Here is a 23,265-nt window from a genome sequence, read left to right as displayed (position 1 = left end):
GAAAAGCTGCATAAGTTACACCAATACACAGGAAAGAAAATAGAAGTAATCCACTGAATTACAGACTAATATCACTGGCATCAATCTGTAGTATGATTTTGGGACATTTACTGTACTTCAACATTATGAAATACTTTTAAGGTGATGATCTATTGACACATAACCTGCACAGACAGAAAATAATGTTCATGTGAAACATAGTTGGCCCTTTATTAATGGACGATATTGACATGGTATCTCAAGATGATTACATATTTCTAAAAACACAGATGATGTGACTTACCGAACAAAAGTACTGGCAGGTCGATAGGCACACAAACAAACACAAACATACACATGAAATTCAAGCTTTCGCAACAAACTGTTGCCTCATCAGGAAAGAGGGAAGGAGAGGGAAAGACAAAAGGATGTGGGTTTTAAGGGAGAGGGTAAGGAGTCATTCCAATCCCGGGAGCGGAAAGACTTACCTTAGGGGGAAAAAAGGACAGGTATACACTCGCACACACACACACATCCATCCGCACATACACAGACACAAGCAGACATGACAAATGTCTGCTTGTGTCTGTGTATGTGCGGATGGATATGTGTGTGTGTGCGAGTGTATACCTGTCCTTTTTTCCCCCTAAGGTAAGTCTTTCCGCTCCCGGGATTGGAATGACTGCTTACCCTCTCCCTTAAAACCCACATCCTTTCGTCTTTCCCTCTCCTTCCCTCTTTCCTGATGAGGCAACAGTTTGTTGCGAAAGCTTGAATTTCGTGTGTATGTTTGTGTTTGTTTGTGTGTCTATCGACCTGCCAGCACTTTCGTTCGGTAAGTCACATCATCTGTGTTTTTAGATATATTTTTCCCACGTGGAATGTTTCCCTCTATTATATTCATATGATTACATATTTCTAGATTTTCACAAGACTTTTGACACTATTCATCTCAAGTGTCTCCTAATCAAGTTGTGGGGCTATAGACTACAGCCAAAGATATGTGATTGGATATGTGATTTTCTGCCAGAAACATCACACTTGTAGTAATTACTGGAAAGTCATCTAGTGAAACTGAATCTGTATCTAGGGTTTGAAAGTATGCTTTATAGCCCTCTGCTGATCTTCACCTACATGCCCTAAAAACGAAAGCAAAGCACCCAGAAGGGGAGGAGGGCCTGAAATGAATCTTCACAGTCTAGGAGGGTATGTGATATTATTTCAGTGATTACAAAATCCAGTCAAATTCACAAGGAACTTGGCAGCATATGCCCACTTATCAGTATGACATTGCCCGCATTCTGACCTGAATGCTCACACTGACTCAGTCAGGAAGCATATTGTAAAGCCCTTGTATCCCCTCCTGAGGTAATCTGGCTAATGACTGCTGCAACTGGTGCACGAGATCCTAGATACAGGCACTTGGATGGAGATGACGCCTGAACTGGTCCCATGCTTGTTCCTGCTGGCCATGCGAGTACCTCAGCATCATGCAGATATTTTATAGAGACATGTGTCATATGTGAATCAGCGTTGTCCTGTTGAAAAATAGCACCACAAAACTGTCACACCATATGTAACCCATGAGGACACAGGGTGACCTCAATGTACTGATGTGTCTGAGTTCTCTCAGTCACTACCAGCCATGACCTGAAGCCATACCCAATGGTCCTCTACACCATGACACCAGGAGTAACATTACTGTACCTCTCCAAATCTTTGCAAGTGTGGAACCATTCCCCAGATCACTGACACACTCGATGACAATGGCCACCCAGGGTGGGGCAGAAGCACAAACATAGTTCATCGCTGAACACAACGCGATGCCATTCATCTGCTGATCATAATCATGCCAGTCACAACACCTCTCCAAATGCAGCCTTTTTTGTTGTGATGTTAATTCCAGTCATTGCATGGACAGTGATTCCCCAGTCTGCCTGGTGGTAGCCTCTGACCAGTGGTGCGAGATGACAAAGAATGTGTGCACAGATGGCAGGCACAGGTGAAAGGGTTACAATGTGCTTGGTTCACAATAGGTCGATCCTCCCTTGTGATGGTCAGATGTGGTCGACTGGGACCTTGATGACGAGTATGTCTGCTGTCAGTTTCCCATGCAGTACAAGACTGGGCCACTGTCACATCCAAATGCATCACAAATAAGGACATTGCACAATTCAACCAGCCGAGCGAATGGAGACCAATGATGATGCCCCTTTCAAACTGTGTCAGGCACTCATAATGCTCTCTCATACAGGTACATAGCTTGTGTCCTTCACAGTGATGACTCAACATCTGATCCCGTTCCTGTACATACCTGCTAATGGTGCATACATGTACAAAGTTATATTGACATCTGACTATGTCTTCTGTGTGCTTCACTTCTTTCTCATGCATTGTATATAAATGTTTTAGTAAACAACAGGACCAGTCCTATTACACTGTTTGCAGATGACATTGTCGTTTACTCTCTAGTGAAGTCATCAAAGAATCAAAACAAATTACAATTATTTCAGCTTCATTTAATGATGGCAGCTAATTTTTCTGAATTTTCTTGGGATTGGGCGAACGGTGCCTCTTGGTCGCAGTCTGACTGGGAATTTCAATCTGTAACTGCTCATCATTCGGCGAACTTTGAACGTTTCCTTGGCTCAGTGTCTAATTCTAATTTTAATTCTCGACTTTCTGTGATCAATCTCACAGAGAAAAAGTTTGACGTCGCAGCTTTGTCTGTGCTGGGGAAAGGTTTGAACTTTGCACCGACACCTAAGAGTTTGCCAATTGTTGATTTTATTAGGTCTATCGAACAGGCTATTTATAAACTACCTTCCGAGGTTGCGGAAGAGGTTAGGAGGGAAGCTTGTCGTGTGTTGACTGGGGCCCGTCCACCCAAGTGTAACATTACAGCAGCTGAGGAGGCTGCTTTACGTTCACTCAGAATGGATCCTGATATTGTTATTTTACCTGCTGACAAGGGAAACACCACCGTTTTGTTGAACAAGCATGATTACATTCAAAAGATGCAGTGTCTACTTTCTGATTCGGCGTATCGCAAAATCGGTGCTGACCCTACTAAAAGTGTTGAGAGAAAGACAAATAACCTTCTGAAGAAAAGTTCTTTGTCACAGGAGACTGTCAAGAGTCTTAATTCTTACTGTGCTGTACCACCTAGATTATATGGCCTCCCTAAGGTCCATAAAGAGGCTGTCCCATGGAGGCCTATTGTTTCCAATAATGGTACTCTGACACATTGTGTAGCTAAACATCTTGCTAGTTTGGTGAGCCCACTAATAGGTAGGTGTGAATGCCACATTAAGAACTCTGCAGATTTCTTACGTCGATTGCAGGGTTTGCGTTTGAATGACTCTGATATTTTAGTCAGTTTTGATGTGGTTTCTCATTTCACTCGCGTTCCTCTCTCTGATTCATTGCAGCTAATTGAGGTTAAGTTTGGTGTCGAGTTAACAAATTGGCTTCGACATGTGCTGACTTCCACTTACTTTTTATTCAATGGTCCGTACTATGAACAGACTGTTGGAGTAGCAATGGGAAGTCCGTTGTCACCTATTGTGGCCTATTTGTTTATGGAGGACTTTGAGGAACGTGCATTGGAGTCGGCGACCTTGAAACCTGCACGATTTTTCAGATATGTAGGCGATACTTTTGTTGTTTGGCCTCATGGTAGTGAGAATTTAAACTGGTTTTTGGAACACCTGAATTCAATCCACCCGAATATTCAGTTCACAATAGAGGTGGAAAAGAATGGATGCCTTCCATTCCTTGATGTGTTGGTCAAAAGGGAAACTGATAGTGCGTTGGGACATTCTGTTTATAGGAAGCCTACTCACACTGACTTGTATCTGCGAGCTGATAGTTGTCACCATCCAGCTCAGCGTGAAGGAGTACTTCGTACCTTGGTTCACAGAGCCCACGTTATCTCAGACCCTTAAAGTTTGACAGCTGAGCTATCACATCTCGAAGTCACCTTTCGTCAGAATGGTTATAGTGAGAGGCAGATAAATGTGTGTTGTGCTATCAGCCTTCTGTGCAATGCGTGAGTGACGATAGCAACGAAGTGGCATCTAAGTCTACGGCCTTTTTGCCTTATGCAGGAAGCATTTCCAACAGGATTGGCTGTATTTTGTGGAAATATGACGTGAAATCTTCTAAGATTAAGGTCCTGTTGGCGTTCGTAAAAGATGATCTTGTTTTGTGTAAGGCTGGAGTCTGTCATATTCCTTGCAGTTGTGGCATGTCATATATTGGTCAGACAATCAGGACTGTGGAAGACCAGTGTATTGAACATAAGCATCACACATGCTTACAACAGCCAAGCAAATCCGCTATTGCAGAACATTGCATTGACACTGGTCATCTTACGGAATTCAACAACACGGAGATTCTGGCTTGCACGTCCAGCTATTGGGATAGTGTTATTAAGGAAGCTGTTGAAATCAAACTATCAAGCAACCTTATTAACAGAGATGGTGGATTTTGTTTAAATACTGCTTGGAATCCAGCTCTGTCTCTCATCAAAACACAGAGGGACAGAATTAGTGCTACTTCACCTGCTGATTAATAGTCACTATCGATATTTCTGGTGTTGGTTATCTTTGTTTGTGTTGACACTTGTTCTGTGTGTGGTATCTTCCTTGTTTCTCCTCAGTGAACTGAGGTATTAAATTTCCTTGCACATTTCTCCCTCCTTGCATTTGTGCGTTGAGAAGGGCTGGGTGTGCTCCTGTCGAAATGTAAGTGTGAGACAAGTCACTGCAAAAAAGAAATGCTGGTGCATTAATGATCAGTGTAACTGCCAGTATGTTGAATGAAAGCATGCAACATTCATTCATTGTGTTACACGGGAGCTGGATGTCAGTTTGTGGGATGGAGTTCCGTGCTTGTTCCATTTTGTTGGTCAATACAGGGAAGGTTAATGCTGTTTATGGATGACATTGGAGGTGTTGTCTGATGATGTCCTACATATGCTTGGCTGGAGACAGATCTGATGATTAAGCAGGCCAAGGCAACATGTTGCTGCCATGTAGAACATGCTGGTTTACAAGAGAGGTATGCTCACAAGCCTTGTCCTGTTGGAAATCAACCCCTGGAATGCTGTTCATGAACAGTAAATCAGTGGGTAAAATCATCAGACTGACATACAAATTTGCAGTCAGGATGTATGGGATAACCACAAGAGAGCTTCTGTTGCCATATGAAATTGCACCCCAGATCATAACTCCACATGTAGGTCCAGTGTAACTAGCATGCAAACAGGTTGGTTACATGCCCTTAGCTGGCCTCCTTCTAATCAATACACAACTATCATTAGCACTGGGGCAGAACCACTTTTGGTCAGAAAACACAACAGACCTCCTACATGTCTTCCAACGAGCTCTCTTTTGACACCACTGAAGTCACAAATGGCAATGGTTTGGGATCATTGGAATGCATGCTTAAGGATGCCTGGCCTGGAGCTGCCCTTGAAGTAAGTGATTTGTAACAGTTTGTTGTGTCACTGTGTTGCCAACTGCTGCTCAAATTGCTGCTGCAGATGCAGTACATCATGCCAGAGCCGTATGCTGGTAATGCCATGTGACCATCTGGATCCATTTGACTGTACTTTGTCCCAACCACCAATGCCAGCAATCATGTACAGTGGCTACATTCCTGTCAAGTCTTCCTGCAAAATCTCAGAAAGAACATCCAGCTTCTCATAGCCTTATTACATGACCTTGTTCATGCTCAGTGAGGTGCTGATAACTGTATCTTTGTCACATTAAAGGCATTCTTGCTAACATCAACACACCACATCCAGTCTCAAAGATAAGCAATACCACAACTATTACAGCATAATTTAGCAAACCTGATGTTCATCCTTATAGCAGCACTACTAGTGCCACTCTAATGCAACTGGTGTGAAATTGGAACACATACCATCTTTCAGATGTAGGAACAAGACTACCAGTTCTAATTTACTCCTTCTTGATGTGGCAATTTTTTCCCCATCAGTTACATTTGTTCAAAAAGGCACCTAAAACATTCTTGATAACTAATGTCCTTAGTGTGTGCAGCAACAAAGAGCAAAACTATGTTTTTATATCATTATTTATCAGAAGATATTTGTGCATTAATCAAAGAACATTGTGTAATATGGGTCAACTGAACGAGGCAGAACAACTGTTAAGGCATTGACCTCGCATTCAGGAGGATGGGGTTTGCTCTGTATGGCCATTCTGATTTGGGTTTTCTGTGGTTTTCCTAGACCACTTCAGGCAAATGTCAAAATAGTTCCATCACCAAACCATGGCCAACCACTTGTTCTATCCTTTTAAAGAATAGTTTAGTATTCTGTGTGTGTATATACATATTTTGAGCTACTGATTTTTATTGTAATACTGTGACAACTCGTATGTCATTGTGAGATGATTCACAGATGAAATAAATAAATAAACAAATAAAATAAATAAATCACCCATCCACCATTTAATCCAGGCTTGACACCCAGTGACTACCATCTGTTTTATAAGTTGAAAAAACATTTATCCAGAAGACAATTCAGCTCTAACAGGGTGAAGCAGGAATTTCTGCACTTCCTCAAGGACTTGGCAGTAAGTTGGTACAACATGAGTATACAAAAACTGTCACTGCACCTACAAAAACGCATTGACCAAAATGGTGACTATGTAGAAAAAATGGTGTAAATATTATAGAAAATAAAGGGCTTTTTTATCACCAAAAAATAAGACACAGACAATGGAAACTCCAAGTAGGAATATCAACAATGTAGGAAAAGACAGATTGCTACTTCCTGTAAAGAAGACACATCACGTTGCAGACAAGCAAGATTAAAAGACACTCAGATATAGCTTTCAGCCAAAGTCTTCTTTACTGAGAAAGGCTATGGCCGCAAGCTATATGTGAGTGTCTTTTGATCATATCTGTCTGCAACTTTATGTGTCTTTTTTACAGTATGCAGCAACCTATCTTTTTCTACATTGTTAAAGAATAAGATACCTTGCTTCTGGGATAACCCTTGTTTATTTAATACTCCAAGTATTATTACCATCCAAAAATCATGGCTATTATGATAGGTTTTTGGCATTTGAGTATGATGGAATCTGTAGAAATATGTTTGGCTTGAAGTACTTATTAATGGGGATGGCTGGATCAGGCACAGAACATAGTCACTCCTTTAATGTGTTCACAAAGACAAAAGTATATGCCTAGTACCACACATAGCAGCAATTAATAAAATTAATTGGATTATCATGTTTTAAATGAAATAACACAACTTCAGAGACTTTACTAGTCTCATACAGATACAATTTTATGTATACAGACTGCAGCTGTGAGTGAAAATTTGTACCAAGGCTGGGCATCAAACCCGGGTCTCTTGCTTAATAGTTGGGTGCATTGGCCACTATGCCACGTTGGCACAACAATTTACACAACTGTATGGGTTACCCTGGCATGCCTCCCTCCTCAATCCAAATTCTCACTGCCACCACAGTCTGCTTTAAATTCCCCCCTACACACAAACAAAATTGCTGAGACTCTCTATGTTCTGGAAAAGCACCTCAGCAGCAAATGTAAATGATAGTTCTACCTGGATATCAGGCTGGATCAACCATTTACTTTCAATGCTGAGTTGCTATTCCAGAATATGGAGAATCTCAACAATTCTGCTCATGTGTAAGGGGGAATTTAAATTAAACTGAGGTGGCAGTGAGAATTTGGTTTGAGGAGGGAGGCATACCAGGGTAATCCATGGAGTTATGTGAACTGCTGTGCCAAGGTGGCTTAGTGGCTAATGCAACTGCCTAGTAAGCAGGAGACCTGGGTTCGATTCCCGGTCTTCTTACAAATTTTCACTCACCACTTCAGCCTATATACATAAAATAATACTGTGATTTAACTCCACTGGCAAGCAGCCTGACAGAGGATGTGCATGCCATAACACCATTATCCATTTGCTGGTGCAACTCATATGTAGTAAAATTCAAAAGAGGTTTCTAAATTTGAAAGGTGGTGACCATGCTACCAAGATTTATGCAGATGCATCATTGCTGATTTTTTTTGTATAAACCCCCCCCCCCCCCCCCCTTACAACAAGTCAGCAGGTGCATTTTTTCTGTTGTTTTGACAAATATTTCCAATCCCATTTCTGCAATGTGTCGATATAGTCAGCCTCACGAAATAATACTCATTACTGGTTTCATGCAACACCCAATGTCAGCAGGAGATGTTTGTTTGTTTCTCACAACAAACTTTTTTTTTTTTATACTGAAATTTATTTTGCTCATTTGATAGAGCAGATCCAGTGTAGTCTTGAGTGATACTTGGTTTAACGATACATGCAAACAGGGAAAGTAGTAGGTGAAGAACAACAAGGAACCAGCAATGAATGAGTAATACTGGTGCATGGCACACAGTGTGGTGCAGACCGGCACACAAGATGGGGCAAGGACGATGTAATAAACAAATGTTTACTGACCTTTCAGACTCTTGTTGTTACTAACTGCATTAGGGACTGGGTGAAAACAAGGCATGTAGTCACAATACAAACATTATGTAGTACAGCATAACTTTCAAGACATTTTCCTGGAATGGTTAGTGTTTCAGTTTCCTACCGTAACATGACAACATCTACAGTATTCCACTACGAATTGTAATTAGAAAAAACAGACAGTTCTAATATCTTCTAGCACTCATCACTTTGGTAACCATTCTTCTGCATGTCCTCCTCACCTGACGTGCAATAACAACAACAACAGAACCATAAGGGAAAATGTAGGTAAGACCCATGTAATTTAACTCTGGTGTTATAGCAGAAATGTAATGCACATAAGAGAAATATAATATCTTTGAAGGATGACTGTAATACTCCCAGCAACTACTATTATCTCAGTTCTGTGAGCTGAACTAACATAAAAAAAAACACTTTTCTTCTGGAACCAATGCATGAAGAAACACTGATTACATCTTTGATTTGACCTTGATAGAGTTGGCAGAGATAACATAAATTTTTAGATGTTTAATAAGAACATGGGTAAACATATTGTTTTATCAGGTAACATATAGTCTGGAAGTGGAAAATACAGAAAGCTACCCAGTTACATTAGATCTATAGAAGAACTAACAGAAATGAGGGTAGAAAATAGTATTAATAACTACAGTTATCAGAATAGGTGAAGTTTGTCAGGAATTTAGAAATGTGTATAGAAAAATAACAACTGTAATTTTTGCAAAAATGAGAAATCTGGAGATGGAGAAAATGTATGTAGAATGGACTACATGAGACAGTTGCTCAGAGAAACTGTATTAACTATATGATGTTCAAATCCTTATATTTATTAATGACAAATGGAGTCACTGTAGAAGGATAACTTGATAAACAGTATGATGAGGAAAATAACAATGTGTGCAAATAATAACCACGTTTTAAAATTCCTGTGCATTTAGATGCAGTGTTAAAGCCTGGGTGGTATTTTATATTAAACGCAGAGAAATATAATATAACGAAATAATTTACCCATCACTGTCATTAAAAACATGACAAATACAACTAAATACAATAGTGTTACACAGTGAATCAGGCTTGGGTAGCTGAGTCAGTAGAGCGCATGCCCATGAAAGTAACACCCACTGTTCATCTGCAAAGGACTTTCACCAAGCAACAAATTTAGGCTTCTGTCTATGACTGAAAATTTATTTTTACATCCTATATCAAGTACATAAATAGTATAGTCTTACTGTAAGTATAAATGAGCCTCTCACAAAATTTCATCATCAGTAACAATCTTGAATGAAATTTTCACCCTGCAGCAGAGTGTGTATTGATATAGAACTTTTTGGCAGATTAAAACTGTCAGGAAGTTTCATACCAGTGCACGCTCTGTTTCAGAGCGAAAATTTGATTCTGAAAGGCTACCCCAGGCTGTGGCTAAGCCATTTCTCTGCAATATCCTTTCTTCCAGGAGTGCTAGTCTTGCAAGATTCACAGGAGAGCTTCTAAACGCTTGGAAGGTAGGAGACAAGGTAATGGTGGAAGTAAAGCTGAGAGGATAGGTTGTGAGTCATGCTTGGGTAGCTGAGGCAGTAGAGCGCATGCCCATGAAAGGCATAGGTCCCAAGTGTAAGTCTCGATCTTGCACACATTTTTAATCTGCAAGGAAGCTTAGTAAAAATCCTACTGACATTGAGATCCAAAGCTTAAACAACATACAAAAACTGGAAGAAGGAAACTGGAAGCAATTACAGGATGAAGTTAATAATCAGGTATTTGTGCAAAATATGAGAAAAATTTTACCAGAAGGGAAGACAAACTGATTAGACATATGCATTGCTGCAAATGAATAAGTTTTTATGTATTTGTTGTGCTTATTATTAGGTTCAACTGAATTGAGACTATCTATTCTTATTTGTCCATGTTGGCATGAACTAAATGTTATTTAGCTATTTCTTTTTTCCAACAATTAAATTTGAAACTTCAAAGAGTCCATATGCAATACAAACTTTGCCTGGCCAGCCAGGTGTTGGTGCTCACTCACTGTTGGTGGCCTCGCCCTGATGCAGGGAGGCTGGTGCAAGTTCAGGTGGCTTGCCCATTGAGTCAGTATGCTCATAATAATAACTGTGGCCACTCCTATGTGATGACAGGTCACGAGTTGATTTAAACAAAGGTGAGCTCACTCCTTCAGCCTCTGGCTGAGTAAATCTCAGTACTGTTGAATGATGTATGGGTCGTTCTGTACCAGCACTTGCTAGATCATCTCCTGTAGAATTAAAATAGGCTGTTGAAATAATATGAATGCTGTGTATGACTAAAAGAGCCAAGTATCTTTTATTCAGTAGAATGAAGTAAAATAATGATAATGGTCTAAAATAAAATATGTACCTGGAGCACATCCTGATGGGGTAAGTTTAAAACTGACTATAGTACAAACTGTACACTTCTGACCCAAAACTCCAGGCTTGCACATGCAACGTCCTGTCATTTGTTCACAATCATCCCTCACTGAGCCATGTGGGTGGCAATCACAAGCTGAAAGATGGAGAATATGCAGATCAATTAAGTATCATGATTTATTTTGTTGGTACATAATTTTTCATATTTTAGTCTACATAAAACTAGAAAACTAGAGAAACAGACAAAACATTTAAGCCTATACCATTTTTTAAACATTAGCTCACTGTTTCATAGTAAGTTTCAGCTAAATGAAGATCAGACAGATGGGAAAAAGTAAGCAAATCGTTTATTATTTCAAAAGTAATCCCAATAACTGTCAATACATTTATCCCACTGTGAGAAAAAAATAGTCAAATATACCGATAAATGTTTGTGGTTGTCTTCAGATACATAACTACACCCTGGTATGCACCTCCTGGGCTCCAAACAACTTCTGTAGTTTAGTTGAAACAACTTTGGCATCATAAAAGGTTGGGCATCATCCAGCAACAGAATGATGCCATCTGAAACATCCTGGGTGTTTGCAGTTGATGGCTTGCTTCACTTTTTGCAAAGACTCTGTGTGTCACTATGCATTAATTGTGGTGCCATGTTCCAGAAAGGCAATGAGGATTGGGTCATTCAATCAAAGAAAAAGGCAAAGGCCCCAAGTTCGAGTCTCCGTCCGGCACACAGTTTTAATCTGCCAGAAAGTTTCATATTTGTGCACACTCCACTGCAGAGTGAAAATCTCATTCTGGAAACATCCCCCAGGCTGTGGCTAAGCCATGTCTCCATAATGTCCTTTCTTTCAGGAGTGCTAGTTCTGCAAGTTTCACAGGAGAGCTTCTGTTAAGTTTGGAAGGTGGGAACGAGGTACTGGCAGAAGTAAAGCTGTGAGGACGGGTCATGAGCCATGCTTGGGTAGCTCAGATGGTAGAGCAGTTGCCGATGAAAGACAGTGGTCCCAAGTTCGAGTCTTGGTCCAGCACACAGTTTTAATCTGCCAGGAAGTTTCAGCTGCTAAATGCTTTATTTCTTATGAACATGTATCTGTTGCTGTATTTATTAGATGATGTGCGCCACCACGTGCAAGTTTTATTTTTTATTTTTTTAATGAGAATCTTAAACTATGAATCATGCTGCAGGTTTCAGGAATAATTTTAGTTAACAATTGTGTGGATACAGCAGCACTGAACCTCTTCACCTCTGCCAGTCACTAGGAATCATCAGGTAGCTAACAGCCTCTCCTCACAGCTCACATCCTCTCTCATATCTGTATACTTTTTCATTATGGATGGTCTGATGATGTTCTGGAGCACAGAAATTGATGATTCATCCATTCTTAGACAGTTATGGAAATCATCAAGATTCCAGCTGCTTTAGGTAACAGAATGTGAGCAGATTTCTTTCCTTGCATTAGCCACTTCTTTGTCCAAAGCTTTCTATTGCTTTTTTGGCCTTGTTACCCCTAAAACACCAGGATTTCATACAAAATAAACACACCTAGATTAAAAAATCACAATAACAGGATGGTGATGTAATTGCTGAGTGCAACTGGTCAGACGTGTGCAGGCTGCCACAAAAGTGGTTGGTCGGTCTTGCCTGTGTAGGAGCATTTCTAAATGTAAATAGTTGTGATGTCACATTCACTGAAAGCAGTTTGCTGTTATGAAGTATAGTGTAGTCATCGTGCTAAAGCCTTTGACACATTTTGCTGTCAGCAGATGTTTGTGTGTGCACTGTGTTTTGCTGCTTTAAATGGCTCATTTTATTTGCAACTACAGCTTTAATTTTTACCAGTCAAAATTACAAAAACAATGAAACTAAAACTTCTAAAAAATCTCAGGTTTTTACCAGATGAAAAAAATCCTGCATTTTTTTCAGGATTCCCCAGCTGTCCCAGGCATATACACCATGGCTCTGATGCTTGCTCTCCAGCTCAATATGATCACACCATGTTTCATCTCCTGTGGCAATATGAGATGGGGAATGATGTTCATCATTGTGGTGCCACTTCAGGTGCTGCAGCAATCTCAACATTCTGATCAACTTCTGTTCCTACATCAGGTTGTGAGGAATCCCCCCGCACAATGATTTCTGGAACTTCAGATGCTCTGTCATGAGGGTGTAAGAGGTACAGTGTCTGAGGTGCAACATGATCCAAATATCTTCCAGTGTCTGCCTTGGTCATTTCTGATTACAGCATCCACTGCAGCCGTGGCAGAATGGGTAATGACACAATTATCCAGTCACAGACAGATCCTGTTTTTCAATGGTACCACAGCTTCTCAAAATTGTTTATTACCCACAAACATATGCACTCATGACATACTGTGTTCACCATACACAGTAGGTTTTTAACAGATGAAGAAGATCCTGCATTTTTTCAGGATTTCCCAGTTGTCCCAGGACATATACACACTGGCTCTGATCTTGCACGAGTTTCACTTTCTGTCACTCCTTCCAAACTCAGAAACTGCACTACAAATCACTGTACCTCTTTCCCTGACTCCATAGTGAACTATGATGCACACACGTCTCTCTGACAACATGTTGATAATGTCTAACAGAAAAATGTCATAGTGGTGAACATTCACACTGTTCCTTCCAGATTCCCAATAGAGTGCACTCACCTATCTGAATTACCAGTATCCACACCATGCTTTTTATGTAGTCTGTCTCATTTTCATTTGATTGCCCCATATACTCATAGAAATATTTCAAAGTAAGAATGACTGGACAAATTATTCTGCTCAAATTACTGAGCTCTCGTGGATATAATCTCCCCCTCCCCCTCCCCCCCCCCCCCCAAACCCCTGGCTCATGCACCCTTTATTTAAGTCCGAGGAATGGTTGCTACCTTTAATCTGAGTAATTTTACAATTTGTGTAACATTATCCAATTTAACTGTGACTGTTCCGTAGTAAACTGCTCTTTCCTGATTCAGTTTTTACATTTACAGTTGTCTGAATGTCTACCTTCCATTATCTTTCCACTGTCACATTTAAGGCAATACAACACTCTCCCCTTCTTCCAAAAACATACATAATATTTTACTAAAAGAACATCAGATTATGTTTACACTCTCATATGAATATGAAAATGATGATGGAAATTTGTCTTGTACCTGTTGTGCGACTGAAAAAAAGGAATTAGTAAAAATAAACTGCACATCATTCCAAGTCTTGCCTGATTAGTCCAGCCATTAGCTATATCATGCTCACATAATAACATCATACTTCTCTGTTATTTTGTTATTAGTGGATGGTAGCCTGTATTAGCTGCATAGCCACATCAACAGCTGGAGTGTACCATGAACATACTTTACGACAGGTACTTTTAGCAGCAATATTTTAATCAAAGTGAAATAAAATATGTTATAAGAGAGACAATAGCACCCATATCCTGTTAGGTTTTTCTCTCAATGTTTTAAAAGTCCATACAAGATTTAAATGTGCAAAATGTATAAGACTGTTTGTGGATTCAGATAGCTCAGTAAATGCATAATTTAAAAAGTTCAGTATGGAGCTTGCAGTCAACAACACAAGTTTAGGTCTTATGTGCTTCTAATTATAGTTCACTAATGAAAATTTCTTCAAAGCATGTGGCTTATTAACATATGACCAGAGGGGTATATTGAATGTCCATGTACCATCTATAGAAAAGAAAATTGTGAAAATTACAGGTATTTTTGTTCAAGAGAGTACTTGTAAGTCCATCATTAAGGCATAAAGTCATATCTCATGAACTTAAGTATACCAGAAGACATTTGGCAAACTTTGAGAAACTGTGCTCTAACAAGGCACACAGAAATATATCTAGTGAAGTCCAGAACACTTACGTAAACATCCCTGGTGACCTTCTGAGATCTTTGGTAATCCCCAGAATCCTGGCTCGCAGCGGTCACACTTCAATCCACCAACTCCTGGTTTGCAGACACACTGTTTTGTGAGGGGATCACATGTATCAGATAGTGAACCTGAAAATTGGCATTTGTGTAGAACAACACATTGATAAAGCTGTGCGCAGTTTTGTGTAAATGGTGAACTGTTTTACCAAATACAGGTATATTACTGTAATACTTTGACCTTTTCCATATTATCTATAACCAAATTCAGAACATTTTCAAAATAACACACAAAAATTCTGAACAAATGAGTAAAAATCAGGACACAAGCTTAATAATAAGTGGTGATAAAAAGTTTCCTTTCACATTATACCAATCATTATACCAATCAAATGAAATTGCCATGAGCATAGAGGCACTGCTCTGGATTGAAGACACCTGTTTGGTGAAACACTGTGTCCTGGAGCACAAAGAAGTCCATAACTCCCTGCTGCACATCCTTTTCCAACAAGAGCTGTCAAACCTTCATGGCTTTTTTAAGGGACCAAAGGTGTGATAATTACATAGAGAGACATCAGATCTCAAGTGTCTCCTTCTTGAGATAGCATAAATTCTGCGTTAAAACATTTGTGACATGGGGACATGCATTACCATGAAGCAGCAGCATCCTTTGTTGCAGTTTATGTGGAAGTTTTGCCTTGACGGCATGCCATAATTTCTCCAGTGTTGCAGAGTACAATTCCCCAGTAATGGAGACACCAGTTTCCTTGAAATCAATAATCAATAGGCCCTGGTAATCAAATAATACGACCAACATCGCATATCCAGCAGACGGCTGCCTCTTCAACTTCTTGGGATAGGGGGGGGGGGGGTATGATGGATGGCACCATCATCGATACTTTCGACTCTGGTTCCCAGTGGTGGCAGCAGCTTTCTTCACCTGTGACAATGTGCTCAAGGAATGTGTTGCTTTCCACATTGAAATGCATCAGGTGCTTCATGCAAATAGCCACCTAGTTTGCTTTTTGTTCAGCATACAATGTCTGGGATATCTACTGGCTGCAGAGCTGATGGTAGCTTAACTCCTGCATGCTACCAAAGCTGTTGTTGATATCCTTGGATAGTGCATGAATGATTATGCAGTGGAGTGCCCTAATTGCATCATCAACTACCCACTTGTTGTGTGCAGTGGATGAGGCTGGCCTTCCAGGTTGACTGGCATCTTGTGTCAAATCATGACCAGCACGGAACTTGACACACCATAACACAATAATGGTTTTCAACAGACATGTTTCCCCATACACATTCTTCATTCTACTGGTGTTTGTCTTTCATCAGCCAAGAAAAGAATAACAGCACATTGCTCCGGTTTGGACACATTTGGTAATAACACTGCCATAGTTCACATTTCAGAATATACCACATTCAATTTTTCCCGAGGGCATGCAGCTTTACTGTATGATTAAATGATGATGGCGTCCTCTTGGGTAAAATATTCCGGAGGTAAAATAGTCCCCCATTCGGATCTCCGGGCGGGGACTACTCAGGAGGATGTCGTTATCAGGAGAAAGAAAACTGGCGTTCTACGGATCGGAGCGTGGAATGTCAGATCCCTTAATCGGGCAGGTAGGTTAGAAAATTTAAAAAGGGAAATGGATAGGTTGAAGTTAGATATAGTGGGAATTAGTGAAGTTCGGTGGCAGGAGAAACAAGACTTCTGGTCAGGTGACTACAGGGTTATAAACACAAAATCAAATAGGGGTAATGCAGGAGTAGGTTTAATAATGAATAGGAAAATAGGAATGCGGGTAAGCTACTACAAACAGCATAGTGAACGCATTATTGTGGCCAAGATAGATACAAAGCCCACACCTACTACAGTAGTACAAGTTTATATGCCAACTAGCTCTGCAGATGACGAAGAAATTGAAGAAATGTATGATGAAATAAAAGAAATTATTCAGATAGTGAAGGGAGACGAGTCATGGGTGACTGGAATTCAAGTGTAGGAAAAGGGAGAGAAGGAAACATAGTCGGTGAATATGGATTGGGGCTAAGAAATGAAAGAGGAAGCCGCCTGGTAGAATTTTGCACAGAGCACAACATAATCATAGCTAACACTTGGTTTAAGAATCATGAAAGAAGGTTGTATACATGGAAGAACCCTGCAGATACTATAAGGTATCAGATAGATTATATAATGGTAAGACAGAGATTTATGAACCAGGTTTTAAATTGTAAGACATTTCCAGGGGCAGATGTGGACTCTGACAACAATCTATTGGTTATGACCTGTAGATTAAAACTGAAGTAACTGCAAAAAAGTGGGAATTTAAGGAGATGGGACCTGGATAAACTGAAAGAACCAGAGGTTGTACAGAGTTTCAGGGAGAGCATAAGGGAGCAATTGACAGGAATGGGGGAAAGAAATACAGTAGAAGAAGAATGGGTAGCTTTGAGGGATGAAGTAGTGAAGGCAGCAGAGGATCAAGTAGGTAAAAAGACGAGGGCTAGTAGAAATCCTTGGATAACAGAAGAAATATTGAATTTAATTGATGAAAGGAGAAAATATAAAAATGCAGTACATGAAGCAGGCAAAAAGGAATACAAACGTCTCAAAAATGAGATCGACAGGAAGTGCAAAATGGCTAAGCAGGGATGGCTAGAGGACAAATGTAAGGATGTAGAGGCTTATCTCACTTGGGGTAAGATAGATACTGTCTACAGGAAAATTAAAGAGACCTTTGGAGATAAGAGAACGACTTGTAGGAATATCAAGAGCTCAGATGGAAACCCAGTTCTAAGCAAAGAAGGGAAAGCAGAAAGGTGGAAGGAGTATAGAGAGGGTCTATACAAGGGAGATGTGCTTGAGGACAATATTATGGAAATGGAAGAGGATGTAGATGAAGATGAAATGGGAGATATGATACTGTGTGAAGAGTTTGACAGAGCACTGAAAGACCTGAGTCGAAACAAGGCCCCCGAAGTAGACAACATTCCATTGGAACTACTGACGGCCTTGGGAGAGCCAGTCCTGACAAAACTCTACCATCTGGTGAGCAAGACGTATGAAACAGGCGAAATACCCTCAGACTTCAAGAAGAATATAATAATTCCAATCCCAAAGAAAGCAGGTGTTGACAGATGTGAAAATTACCGAACTATCAGTTTAATAAGTCACAGCTGCAAAATACTAACACGAATTCTTTACAGACGAATGGAAAAACTAGTAGAAGCCAACCTCAGGGAAGATCAGTTTAGATTCCATAGAAACACTGGAACACGTGAGGCAATACTGACCTTACGACTTATCTTAGAAGAAAGATTAAGGAAAGGCAAACCTACGATTCTAGCATTTGTAGACTTAGAGAAAGCTTTTGACAATGTTGACTGGAATACTCTCTTTCAAGTTCTAAAGATGGCAGGGGTAAAATACAGGGAGCGAAAGGCTATTTACAATTTGTACAGAAACCAGATGGCAGTTATAAGAGTTGAGGGACATGAAAGGGAAGCAGTGGTTGGGAAGGGAGTAAGACAGGGTTGTAGCCTCTCCCCGATGTTGTTCAATCTGTATATTGAGCAAGCAGTAAAGGAAACAAAAGAAAAATTCGGAGTAGGTATTAAAATCCATGGAGAAGAAATAAAAACTTTGAGGTTCGCTGATGACATTGTAATTCTGTCAGAGACAGCAAAGGACTTGGAAGAGCAGTTGAATGGAATGGACAGTGTCTTGAAAGGAGGATATAAGATGAACATCAACAAAAGCAAAACGAGGATAATGGAATGTAGTCGAATTAAGTCGGGTGATGTTGAGGGAATTAGATTAGGAAATGAGACACTTAAAGTAGTAAAGGAGTTTTGCTATTTGGGGAGCAAAATAACTGATGATGGTCGAAGTAGAGAGGATATAAAATGTAGACTGGCAATGGCAAGGAAAGCTTTTCTGAAGAAGAGAAATTTGTTAACATCGAGTATAGATTTAAGTGTCAGGAAGTCATTTCTGAAAGTATTTGTATGGAGTGTAGCCATGTATGGAAGTGAAACATGGACAACAAATAGTTTGGACAAGAAGAGAATAGAAGCATTCGAAATGTGGTGCTACAGAAGAATGCTGAAGATTAGATGGGTAGATCACATAACTAATGAGGAAGTATTGAACAGGATTGGGGAGAAGAGAAGTTTGTGGCACAACTTGACCAGAAGACGGGATCGGTTGGTAGAAGATGTTCTGAGGCATCAAGGGTTCACCAATTAAGTATTGAAGGGCAGCGTGGAGGGTAAAAATCGTAGAGGGAGACCAAGAGATGAATACACTAAGCAGATTCAGAAGGATGTAGATTGCAGTAGGTACTGGGAGATGAAGAAGCTTGCACAGGATAGAGTAGCATGGAGAGCTGCATCAAACCAGTCTCAGGACTGAAGACCACAACAACAACAACAACAACAATGTTGGAAAGACATAAATGCAATGCTAACTTCCTGGTTATGTGTTGGGAGCATATGTATTGCATCAGCACCCTCAAACAGAAACTTTTTGATCACCTATTATAAATTATTTTCACATATTATACCACGCCACTGTGTGAGGTTAAGAACTGTACTGATTTTGTGAATACAATTTGGATGTAAATATAAACACATATTTATCACACTTTCGATTGAAGTAACAGTATGGACTCACTGTTACTTGAGCAGTTCTTTTTAGTGGTGGGGGGGGGGGTGTATTTGCTGTATTAGTTTATTTTCATTAAGCATCAAGTTGTAGAAGTCCATACAAGGGAGGCTAACAAATGTGGTTGTTATCATTGTCAATGTTTTTACTGTTTCTAATTTGAATCTGTTTTTTCATCTCTCATTATAAGTTTAATTACTGAAAGTATTCTTTAGGGAGATGTATTAGAACTTGGAATAGGTGATGAAAATTGAACCAAGATTTTAACATGTTTTAGACACACTAGCTCCTCATGAAAATGAGTAAAAACTTCCTCTATTTTTCACTGACACTGATATTTGATTTCATATTACGGTCCAGTGGTTTAGCTTCACAGAATTTTCTTATATAACAGTACTCATCAAATAATTCTCACTAGTCGACAGTAAAATTCATGATACTAGATTTTACAAAACAATACAATTCTTGAATACTAATCCAGCTGATGGTTTTTGTTAAGGCTATCCACTTTATTGGTAGAATAGGCTCCAGAAATGGTTGACATCATTCTCGAATGTACCCAATGTAGGTATATATAAAGCTGCAGTATTATCATTAAACTGATAAAGTGTCACTAGCTTATCTCTTCCCGATTCATGTAACTGCTTTTTTTTTAAAAGGAGATGGCAAAAATCTTTCAGATTTTCTGATTTCTTATTTGTCAAGGAACATATTTATTTTGTCTGCAACTTCAGTTATAGATACAGTGCACAGAGTGCTGTTGGACAAAATACGTAACTGGCTTGATTTTAAGTATAGGGTGACTTTAAAAAAAATCTGAGTGATAGATCAGTCATCAGTGGACGACAGTAAGTAGGATTTTAACACTTGGAATATATCAACAACTTTTTCAATAGTTGGTAGAAGAGATAAACATCTAGTTTCATTATGACTTAAAAGTTTTGTATGTTCAGCAAACTTCCAGAATCATTTTAGTTTTTCAACACATACTGCATAAGTAAGGAACTGTTGAAGGATTTTACCAAGTTTGAGCTGTAATCAATGGATAAGTTGCCTGTGCCTGTTTGGACAGAATTGTGCATAAAATAAGCAGGGCATTATAAACTTATTAAATTATTTTAACTTTCTTTCTTTTTTTTTAAAAAAAAAACTTGAAATAAAGATGATATTGACCTCCATAGTTTGTACTCTGTTGTTAGCCAAAATTATTACAGCCTTTTAATTAAGACTGAACTTTTGAAACACCTGTAAGACATACAGGCACAAAGTCAAACAGTCTGCACTTTCAACACCAGAGTTCACCAACTCCCAACACTCTCAGTACAACGCCTTTATCTGGTTGGTAAAAACCAATCACTAAAGAAAAGGGCTTGAAGCCCACATAGGTGGAAGAATTGGTCATCACTGAAATAAATTGCGTTTCTTTAAATTCCTTCATTACTTATTCCACAGCAAATGGTGCAACTATGTTAGTGGTAACTGTTTTGGTTCTTGCCTGTGAGCATGGAAACCACTTGTTAAACAGTGATTTCATTAGAACAACGGTGCAGTCTATAGACCTGAAACTTGAGTTGTACATCTCTGAGTGGTATGCAAATGTGGCTTCATGTGCCAAAAGCTGTTTATCTATATCTGAAACTACCTTACTGATTAGTAGTTATCAATTTTTGATCCAGAAGAGTTAATCTGAAGTGTAGCTTCATGTTTGTTGGACTTCATGTGAGTTATTATATCGTGTGTCCTCCATGCCCAATGCTAAATTTCACAACATACACTGTACACTCAGCATCGTCACCATGTCCTTTAATAAACAGGAATTCTTTCAGTGTCTTACTCTTTTGTATGCACTTTTGTTTTCCGACCATTTACTCATGTAATGTTAAGACAAAACTAGAGCCTTGGCTGGTTATTAATGATGAGTATGATACCAAACGTTTAAAGCAATTCCCATGTGGCAGCTTGACAGCTTGCCCTACTTGCACTTGCTCATGAAAGACAAAGGTCCCGAGTTCGAGTCTCTATCCGGCACACAGGTTTAATCTGCCAGGAAGTTTCAAATCAGTGCGCATTCCACTGCAGAGAGAAAATATCATTCTGAAATTCTTATCTGTTTGCTATGGTTAAGAATATTAATCAAGAACAAATAAAACAATAGTACTGCAGGCATACTATGTACAGTTCCACTCACTGCTTCGATATGGGATCATTTTCTGGAGACACTTAAGTTCCGGTGGAAAGGTTTTTAGAATGCAGAAAAGAGCTCTAAGAATAATTTGTGACCTTAAAAAGATGGAGTCCTGTAAATCTCATTTTACTGAGCTTAGTGTTCTGAAAGTTCCAAGTTTATTCACTTGTGAAACTATCTTGTTCATTTGAGACTACCTCTTGAAAATAGGCAAACTAGTACAGAATGAAAATGTACACAACTGTTGTTCCAGAGGGAAATAAAATGTAGATAAAAAACACCACAGAACAACAGCCTATTAGCAGAATATACACTCCTGGAAATGGAAAAAAGAACACATTGACACCGGTGTGTCAGACCCACCATACTTGCTCCGGACACTGCGAGAGGGCTGTACAAGCAATGATCACACGCACGGCACAGCGGACACACCAGGAACCGCGGTGTTGGCCGTCGAATGGCGCTAGCTGCGCAGCATTTGTGCACCGCCGCCGTCAGTGTCAGCCAGTTTGCCGTGGCATACGGAGCTCCATCGCAGTCTTTAACACTGGTAGCATGCTGCGACAGCGTGGACGTGAACCGTATGTGCAGTTGACGGACTTTGAGCGAGGGCGTATAGTGGGCATGCGGGAGGCCGGGTGGACGTACCGCCGAATTGCTCAACACGTGGGGTGTGAGGTCTCCACAGTACATCGATGTTGTCGCCAGTGGTCGGCGGAAGGTGCACGTGCCCATCGACCTGGGACCGGACCGCAGCGACGCACGCCAAGACCGTAGGATCCTACGCAGTGCCGTAGGGGACCACACCGCCACTTCCCAGCAAATTAGGGACACTGTTGCTCCTGGGGTATCGGCGAGGACCATTCGCAACCGTCTCCATGAAGCTGGGCTACGGTCCCGCACATCGTTAGGCCGTCTTCCGCTCACGCCCCAACATCATGCAGCCCGCCTCCAGTGGTGTCGCGACAGGCGTGAATGGAGGGACGAATGGAGATGTGTCGTCTTCAGCGATGAGAGTCGCTTCTGCCTTGGTGCCAGTGATGGTCGTATGCGTGTTTGGCGCCGTGCAGGTGAGCGCCACAATCAGGACTGCATACGATCGAGGCACACAGGGCCTGCCTGAAGTCTTCTTCAGAGGTTCTTACATCTATGGCAGTAACTTATTCGTGAATGACATGAATGCTTGCATTTCAACCTGCTCCAATACTGTCTCAATATGGAGTACATCTGCAGTCTACACTTCCACAAGGTACATCATTTCTGTCACCATTTATGAAAATCAGAAAATTTAGCATAATGTTAGTGCCAAATTCATTTTGCTCTTTTCTTGTTAATCAAGACAGTTTAAACCATTATTTCATTTAAGCTGAAGCTGGACCATAGTATCAAGAAACAATAACTGGTTGACATTCATTTTAAAAAACTGTAACTCTTGTTCTGATGATATAATGGTGTACGGAAACAGGTAAATTTACCTAGATATTTCTGCAGTCCTAATAGTCTTTATGAAAAGATGTAATCAGTCATTAAAAGAAAGTTCTTAAAGACAAGAAAAATGCACACATAAGAAAAGGAAGTTTTATTAAGAGTGCAAAAGAGAGCTGACAGACAAAAACAATTTAAGTGACAGACTG

The 23,265-nt window shown here is 40.0% G+C and overlaps 1 pseudogene; it reads right to left on the bottom strand.

Moving 5' to 3' along the window:
• Nucleotides 1-23,265, bottom strand: part of LOC126456404 (agrin-like) — a 379,882-nt pseudogene that overhangs the window by 174,700 nt on the left and 181,917 nt on the right.

Source organism: Schistocerca serialis, chromosome 2 (genome assembly GCF_023864345.2).
Source record: "Schistocerca serialis cubense isolate TAMUIC-IGC-003099 chromosome 2, iqSchSeri2.2, whole genome shotgun sequence".
Classification (NCBI taxonomy): domain Eukaryota; kingdom Metazoa; phylum Arthropoda; class Insecta; order Orthoptera; family Acrididae; genus Schistocerca; species Schistocerca serialis.
This window is presented reverse-complemented; position numbering and strand designations above follow the sequence as displayed.